The 9,634-nt window shown below is 37.1% G+C and overlaps 1 long non-coding RNA gene across 1 annotated transcript; it reads left to right on the forward strand.

Moving 5' to 3' along the window:
- Positions 1–7,367: 7,367 nt before the first annotated feature.
- Positions 7,368–8,930, forward strand: LOC147488301 (uncharacterized). Its single transcript, XR_015202442.1, has 3 exons — positions 7,368–7,616; positions 8,344–8,393; positions 8,550–8,930. It is a non-coding gene; the product is annotated as an uncharacterized LOC147488301 (long non-coding RNA).
- Positions 8,931–9,634: the final 704 nt, after the last annotated feature.

Genomic DNA, 9,634 nt, shown 5'->3' on the forward strand with positions numbered 1-9,634 from the left:
CAAGGTTCAACAACCGACTCACAAGATTTCTAGATGAGATTGATACAATGGGCGCACGCAATGATGGAGGTGTTATGAACCCTAATAATCTTGAAGCTATCCCACCCATGCAAGCACAACAGAGGAAGAAGTCGAGCGATTTCTATTCGCCAATCATTGGAGACCCACCCAGCAGTATTGTTTTTCCAAAGACAGAATCTAACCAGTTTGAACTTAGAGCAGCAGTAATCTCTATGCTTCCAAAGTTCAATAGTTCAAACAATATTCAGCCATATGTTCACATGAACAAATTTTTATCAGTCCTCAGAACTTTCAAGAACCAAAATATCAAAGATAAGAGTATCAAGTTGATTCTTTTTCCGCTCTCACTCAAAGGTAAAGCCTCTGAATGGTTAACTGCACAGCCGATAAATTCAATAGATAATTGGGAGAAGTTGAGAACAAAGTTTATGAACAAGTTCTACCCACCCTGTAAGATGATGCCATGCAAAGCCAGCCATCAACAATTTCAAAGGGATGGTGACTGAAGAATATCATCAAAGCTAGGAGAAATTCAATAATCTGCTAGTCTCATGTCCACATCATGGATACGACAAGAGCACACTGGCTCATTTTTTCTATCGAGGACTCTCGATGATGAACAAGTAGATGATACAGTCAATGCACAAAGGCAAGTTTACATCAATGGATGGAGAGGAAGCTTACAACTTTCTCGAGAATTTAGCTAAAGAAACACAACAATGGACTACTAGCAACGAGGATGTTGCTAGCATGGAGGGGGAGCCAAAGCAATTTGGTTACCAAGCACATGAACAAGTAGATCAAGAACTGAAGTCTACATTGGCCAGCCTGGCCACCAACATTGAAACTCTGAGTAAGAAATTCAACCAGTTCTCCATGAATCCCTCCAAGATCAACAAGTCTCAAGCTAAATCTCTCCCAGTCATGCAAGCTAGCCGATACTGCAAAGTTTGTTTGGACACTTCCCATGCAACTCTAGAATGTCCTGGTTACTATCAACATGCATCAGTTGGAGAGTACAATATAAATTCATTTCAGAGGCCCAACCAAGGTGGTAATAACTTTCAAGGTAATTATTGGAGACAGAACGCTGGACCCCAAGGTTTTCAAGATGAAAGTTATATTCCACAGACAAGTCAAGCTTCACAATTGGTTCCTCAACAACAATTATACTCTCAGCAGAATTCCAGTACAAGCGTAGAGTTAGTGCTTGATCCTAGGAGAAATTATGCCGCACCTACCAACCTGGAGAATGTTATTACTTTGCTATCACAGAAAAATCAGAAGTTTGAAAGTGTTATAGAACTTCTTGCACTGTCTCAGCTCAATCTCCAGCAATCTCAAGCAAGTCAATGTTCTAGAATGGAGTCTCTAGAGGCTAAGGTCGACCAACTCACTACTGCTTTGTCTATAAAGACACAAGCCACTCAACCTAGCTTATTGGAACCGATATCGAGGAGTGAAGATGTATACCACATTGGGACAACTTCTAGTACTAATCACCTCCATGATCATGTCAGCTTAGTTACTACTCTCAGATCAGGATTGAAGATAGACAACAAGGTTGACTTACCTTCTCATGATGACATTGCTACAGAGCAATTGGTCAAGATTTCAAATGAAGTTCAAAAGGAAGTGGGGGAAATCCTTTCCATTCCAATTTGTCAAGATGACCAAAACAAGATATGCAAGAATGCCAAGAAGAAAGAAGAAGAGCGGACATTATGTCGATGTGTTTGTACCAAAGGCACCTTTTCCTATGTTTTTTTGCTCAAAGCAAAAAGGACAAGCAATTTTTAGAGATGAAGGAGGCATTTGAGAAAGATAACATCAATATCCCCTTTCTCAAAGCGATCAAATAGTTGCCATCATATGCCAAATTTTTGAAGGATGCATGCAACCGAAAGAGAAGTACTCATGTTCCAAAGCGAGCGTTTCTAGCTGGACAAACAACATCTATTATCCATCAGCAAGCTCCAGTCAAGCTCAAAGATCTAGGAAGTCCTACAATATCATGCAAGATAGGAGAAAAATTCACGGGTAATGCTCTTTTAGACCTTGGTGCTAGTGTTAATCTCTTGCCATACCATGTGTACCAAGCATTGGGCCTGGAGAACCTAAAGCCTACAAAAGTCAAATTGAAGTTAGTTGACCGTTCTACCAAGATTCCCAGAGGCATAGTTGAGGATGTTCTTGTTCAAGTAGCCGATTTCTACTATCCAGTGGATTTCATTGTGATAGACACCCAGGAGGCCTTTGATAAAATTCCAATTATTCTCGGCCGACCTTTCCTCGCTACTGCAAAAGCTTTGATAAATTGTCACAACGGTGAAATGAAGATCAACTTTGGTAAGATGTCCATGGACATAAATATCTTTCACCTGTTGCATAAGGATTGTGATGACACCGAAGGTGGAGAGGTGTACTTCCTTGATAGCATGATACAAGAATCCTTCCCATTCGAAGATACAATTGAGAGTGCTTAATATACAGAAAACTGTGATGAACCTGAGAACCATACCATAGAGGCGTTGCTAGCCATGTTCTTGGAATCTCTGTAGAAAATTAAGGATTTAAGTGAGAGTATCATATCTTGAGAAGATGAACTCTACATTTGAGGATAAATAACAGACTTCTGCCCAGAAAAATCAGTTGCTAGAGAATCAGCTTAAAGAAGTTTTGGAAAAACAACAGAATCGAGAAACTGAAATGAGTCTTCTGAAGCAGAAAGTGGACCATATTGATAAGAAGAATTGCATTGATGAAGCTTCTTCTACACCATCATTGTCTGAACGAGAGAAGTATGTGAACCAGTCTACCACCCACTTTGAGTGCAGTCAGCCAGACATCCATTATCATTACTGTTGTGGTAAAGGGCACATCAGATACTATTGTCCTGTTAGAAAGAAAAAATTTCATCAATCTTCTACACAGAGGAACCACAAGGCTTATCACACAATCATCAGACCTAAAATAGTTCAAGGTAGAGAAGCAACTTCACCAGCAATCTTTCCAGCTTTTATCAAGGAGTATTTTTGACAACCTACAAGGTGAGACCTCCTCGTCCTCCAAACATTAGTCAGATTTGGGTAAGAAAATATGATCTCCTCACTCCAAATTGATAATGCATGATATATACTCTTAGGATCTGTCTTAGATCAAAAAGTATTGGTAGATTCTAATCTCTTGAATTCCCTCTCTTATAAATTCTCAATAGTTTAGTTAGTTTAGTTTAGTTTAGCATTAGAATCTACAATATCTATAATCATAGTTTTTAATCCCTTAAACTCCCTTTCCAGTCCTGTCATTCATATAAACATACACTTAAAATTGGAATGATACCCTACTCATCCTTTACTCATTGAGGGATAATTAGGTTTTGATATGCTTCTATTTTGTTCAACGACCATCATCTATCTACATCATCCATATACCATCTTATAAACACAAAAGGAGGCAAGGTCACATATCGATAAGACATGAATGCTCAATCAATGATGATGCACAAATAGTAGAAATTTTTTTTTTTTTTTGGATTTTTGAAAATATTTGTTTAGTCTATAGATTACTATGCCCTGTTCAAAGGAACAATTGGGCACGAGACTAAGATGTCTCTACTACACGGCTCAGAATAGTAGGCAGTCACTTCACCAAGTGGTGTGCTACCAAGAATCTCACTCACGATAAATCTGGGGGAGGGGAGTGAGGAAGGTAGTTGGTCCACTAGAATCTGGTAACTGATTACTCTAAATCCTCGTGGCTATATTTTTGTCCTTTTTTGGAGGAGTGTTACTACTTTGGGCTTTAGTTGATTGATTTTATTTTTTTTTTTTTTTTTTTTGTCTAGGGCTTCAAGAATCAAGCAACGTCCGATTTATCTACATTGGGGAATGACTTCCCAATGGTTGTTATGTGGCTCGGGTTCAGCCTTATGCGTGAATGTAAATTGCAGTGCGGAAATTAAATTTCAAACAATTACGTAAACATGTTTGAATACACAAGGTATCCTCTTACATGGGCTTCGAGGAGGTTTAGAATTTACCTATCAAGCCGTGCTTACATGCTACTTGAGGAGAAGACAACTTTGGTTGGCGCGTGATCTGAGAATCAGCTGGCCCAATCGTTCGAGCTTTTCCTTGTTTTAAGTTACAAAAAAGGTCCACTTGAAAAGCCCACAATTCGGGTTTTTGATAATTAAACAACTTTGCCTTCAAGGGCCCAAAACATAAAAGTAAACTAACACTATACTAATCTAATAGATTAACTAGTTTAGATATATTATCTAGATTAACTAGAGCTAAACTTAGTTAGAGTGTTGATTACCAAGTTGATTTAAAGTGTGTGAGAGTATGATTCACGACTCGCCTCGCACACTTGAACATCTCAAGGCAATAAAAACTCTAATCTCTTGGTAAGTTTAGAACTTCACCCAAGTGTTCGCTCATGTTCATCCATATAATCAATCAAAAACTCATATTTTCTAAAAAAAAAAAAATTTTATATCTCTATCTATTACAAACAAGTTCTACTGATTTATACTACTCTATTAAAAAATCTGAGTTTCACAGTACAACCACACACGAAAAACAACTTAACTGTGAAAAAACCAAGTATCACTGTGTGGGCCTGGGCTCGAGGTCGCCTGCCGGCAAGGGTGCGGTCGCTCATGCAGTCGCTTGTTGGGTTCTGGCCAAGTCCGGTTGTTTTTTAGCTGCAGCTTCAGCTCTTCTCCTGCATGTTGATCTCGAACTTGGATTTGCAAAAAAGCAAGTCAATAATGAAAAACATGTTTTATAGCTGAGGGAAAGAAGCCATCTTAACAACAAGCTTTCACAGTTCAAGAAAGAGTCGAAGCTTTCCGTTTCTAGAATAAGTGCAAATGTGAGTAACTGCAAACATTATCTTATTCATCATTATTTATAGCTGATTGTTCTTGTTCTAGTCATTAGTTCCAGTTCACAGGTGTTGGGTTTTTTTTAGAAACTGATGGTTTTCTTCTTAATTTTGGTGAATATGTGTGTCTGCAACCATCGATTTCTGAATATGTGTGTCTGCAACCATCGATTTTTCAGAAATCGATGGTTTCATCAGCTAGCTAAAAAGAACAAGAATCGGTTTTTTAGAAATAAAAATGTTCTAACACACCAAAATTGCTAACATTAATTAAATTTTATTGACACCGCCAAAGAATATGTTACGCGTGTGATTGTGTTGACAGCAATTACAACATCTTTTCTAGTAGATCAAAAGAATGAATATTAGATTTTAAAAGGAGATAGGGAAGGGACATTAGATTTTGTAGTAGATAAAATAAGTATGTGTACGGGACCTAGATGCCCAAGTGGATTTAAACAAGTTCTTGCATAGGCTGATATAGGCCTATAGAAGACGCCTCCCAGCATTGCTAGCATCAGACATCAGCAAAAACATAGTGTTGAAAAAATGGGACGACGGTGCATATTCGGTCGGGCATCACTTAGTTGGCTGCCATTGAACTTTAACAATATGAGTCGACAAATGTGATGCTTCATTTGGTGTTGGTTCTATTGGTTTTTTATATTAGTTTGTTTTTTAGAAGCTCCATTTTGTGCCTTATCTAACGTAATTAGTTGAAGTTTGGTTGCAATGTAGATGTAAACATTGTAGATGCAATCAGGTTCTCATAGACACGAGGATCATACGAAGTCCCGTGTTTGCCTGATAGGCACTACAAAAGCAACTGAGGTGACGAGGATATACCTTTAGCTAAATCTAAAGATGTGAAAGGGTATGCTCTAAGTCACTAATGTTCAATATACTTTCCATCTTTCTGTATCTAGCATGTGTTTCATGTTGTGTGCCAGTATTGGAGTTTTGTCGCTTGCTTCATTGGTTATGTGCAATTAATCTGCGAAGGCTTTTACTCGTATATTTAACATGTTCCTTGATATTGAATATAGGAAATATCTCAGGTTCAAGGGGCATGATACTGATCCCCAAGTAATCCATAGGTCTGAGGTAATTACCTTGTCTGTTCCACTTGTTTACCAGCATAATCACTTCAAAATAGAAAGTGGCACAAGAACTTCAACTAGTGAATGAACACAGAGAAGTTGTCATCACGCCGTGTAGTTACATCGCGCACTGTGAGTCTATTTTAATGTACATCTGCGACTGGATGTTGACTATTATATTATCACAGGTCAGCCTAACCTTCAAAGTTTCAATGGATTTGCAATCAGCTTTTATGTGGAACACAAAGCAGGTATATATTGTGGTTTTAATATAGGAAGATATATTTCTTTTATTCACTCCCTTCATCTTGCACTTTAGAGTTTAGCTAAATTTATCTGTTTATTAACTTTTGAATGCTTAAGAATTATAAAGTAAGCTTTTTAAGCAGATGCTCGGGGAACATAAAAAGAAAAAGAATAAGAAAATGAACGTATAAAGTGTATATCTCAATACTACCAAGAAGTATTGCTGCCAAATAATGTTTTACGCTTGTGCAATTAAACTTGCCTCAACATGCATATTTATTTATTTATATTTCTTTAGTGGTACATTTTAACTATGGAAACATGAGTACCAGTAAGTTCACTTGTGTGATTCACTTTGTCCAGTGTGTGATCCGCTCCATTCTTGAAAACTTTAAATCATATAAGAGCCACACCAATTTAAGCTTAAAAGGTTTATCGAAAGAGGTTCAATCATTTCTGTTTCTTGAACTCGAGCTTCTATTGTTTGGGTTGAGAAAGGGACTAGGGTATAGGTGCATGTATCTCTATATTATGCTATGAGTTGTAAGACAGTCAATGAATGAAGAAGTTCATTCTATATGTTCTGGTCAGCTTGAAGATAAAATTTCATTGAGATAGTGTTTGCCTGATGTCCAATAACAAGGTATTAACTCACTCTTTTTTTGGTCCAGGTTTGATTAGCTATTTTTTAAATGCTAAGTAATGTCATGGCTTCCTTAATGCTTAAGCCTGTGGTTCAGGTGCAACATTCCTCAAGTAGCAAATTATATCAGTCGGATGGCAGAAATGGCCAATACACTAGTAATCTATCCACAACAGATCGTGCAAAAGTGAAACCGATCTCCTCCGCCTCTAACTATGCTTGAATGGAAGAACCATTCCATTGGTTAAACGGCCACCGAAATTCGGCTGAAAAATGGGATGCTTTGCTATCTGAGACATGGTCTTGAGGGAGATTCCTAGGTAGAGTAAGAAACGGGTACTTCTTGCGAAAACGAACAAGAAAATAAATTTTCAGTCATGGATTGAACCTTCCTAACTCTTTCTGGATTATGGTATTATTTTCTGGTCTCCAATCATGAATTGTTTTTTATCCCATGTAGGTTGAAGCAATGCTAGATAAAACCATCAATGCTATGTCAACTGTGTTCATTGGAGCATCAGGCTCGACATTCACAGAGGACATACTCCGACTCCGAAAAGATTGGCATACAAGTTCAGTTTGTGATGAGTACCTTTACCAAGGCGAGCAACCCAACTTTATAGCAGACACTGAATGAAGATGCTTGACAGGTCAAGGATTGTAATTTGGAATGGCTGGCCATATGCTCCAACCCACATATTTCATCAAGACTGGTATGGTTGAGTTCCGCTGATTTACTTCATGTTGTTGTAATTTGTAACTTAGTGGAAGTGTATAGTATCTCTCAGTATATGTTCTTCCCTGGTGTGCTACTTATAATTGAGCCAGAAAGTAGCTTGTCAATGCTTTTGTGTTTTACCTGCTTATAATTTTGAATTGTGCCATCTGGACATTGATGTTTAACTTATGCACCATTTAAAATTGTTAGATTGGATGAAGACTTGAGCTTTCTATATTAGCTTTCCCATTGTCCTTCTGGCTAAGTGACTTTCTTTGCCTCTGAAAATGCAGCAGGGACAAATTGGAAAGGCATCTTGCAGATGGCATGGATGGTTACATACAATGGCTGCGCCGCTATAAAATATGATACTAAATTTGTCTGTAGAGGTATGTTAGCATGAATTCCTAAAAAAATGTGATCTTTTTTTTTTTTTTTTTTTTTTTTTTCGGATCCCTTTTTGTCATGTTGATTTGTTTGTTTTCCTTGCATGAAATACCTTGTGTTCATGAGTCACCATTTTGTGTGCCTGTGTTGATTAATTCCTAGGTTTTATCTATTCCTCCTGGGAAATGATATGTATCCTTATTAGGGAAATCCTCCTCGGAAAATATATAGATTCATTACACATTTGTAGTTTGATATGCTTTTCAGTAATCTAGGAAACTAAAATGTATATTGAAAATGTTCACTTAATAATTTCATCTCTTTGAACTTGTTAGGTTGATTGCATATTCTTTCTTTGCCGAAGGTTAGAGCAGGAGCTGAGATGGTATTGTTATCACTATTCGTTATTATGCTATCAGTGTAACTCTAATTTGCAGTGATAGAAGTTTCGGTATTCTCCTACATTTGTTATGTTTGTCTAAATGAGCTGATCAATTCCTTGATTGTTTTGTTTATTGAATATTTGTTTGATGATTGCAAGGTTCACAAAATTGAAACTTTATTGTTGTTATCACTACTCGTTTGAACGGGTAAGTTTCTACGAACATGAGAATTATATCATCTTGAATCTGTACATTTTTTTTTCTCGAGTCCTTCATATGATAGTGTTAAACTCGCTTTCACGGCAATTCTTACATAATAGTTTCAATGATAAATAGCTTACTAGATACTTAAACCTTGATGTTTTCAGTAGTGCCCTTTGTGCTAATTATTTGATTTTAGTGTTTAATATATGAATGCTATTATTAGGTATCTGGCCATAAGTAGTCTTGTACAATAACTTCCAGGTTCATTCAGATAAACCGAAGTCTACACTTGCTGGAGTGGAGCTGCACTGATAATGCTCCTGCCATGTTGTACGTTTGCCTATGCTAGTATGCTTTGGCTAGCTGCTGCTTCCATCTCTAGAAAATAAATTCTCGAGACTTTTTATCCTCATGAAAGGTTGTGCGACTCAATGAAAGACCAAATTGCATAAAGGTGATGAAGATAGGAATTTCAAAGCACAAATTGGTTTTTTTTCCCATTATGTTTATAATGCCTTAATGTGTACTTTAAAAGCCTAGTTATTTATTGACAATCAACAGCTTGAAAACATTGTAAATTTTGGAAAACCAATGTATAATATATCAAATTTTCAAATGTGTTGTTTTAGTATGCTTTAGTGTGTTTGTGTAATTGATTTTATGATATGAGAACCATGTAGTATTAGTAGCGGTGTCGGGGAAAAAATAAGTTCTACCAAAAAAATTAATTATTTAAAAAAAAAATTACTTTGAACAAATACGACGGCGAATATTGTCGTTACTTGACTTCCCTAAGACAATACACCACGAAAATGCGTGTCCTAAACTTAAGACAAAAATTTACGACGGTTCAGTACGTTCTAGATTTGAAAATAGGTAGTTCCAACAAAAAGGCAATTTGCGACGGTTTTGAATGTCCTATAATTAACGACAGCTTTAAGTGTCGCAAGACCGTCGCATTTCTAATTCGCTTTACCACGCATTTTCCCGTCGACAGGGCTATTCGCGGTGAACTCTAGGACACTATTTCCCGTCGTAA

The sequence above is a fragment of the Coptis chinensis genome, chromosome 7, assembly GCF_015680905.1.
Source record: "Coptis chinensis isolate HL-2020 chromosome 7, ASM1568090v1, whole genome shotgun sequence".
NCBI lineage: Eukaryota > Viridiplantae > Streptophyta > Magnoliopsida > Ranunculales > Ranunculaceae > Coptis > Coptis chinensis.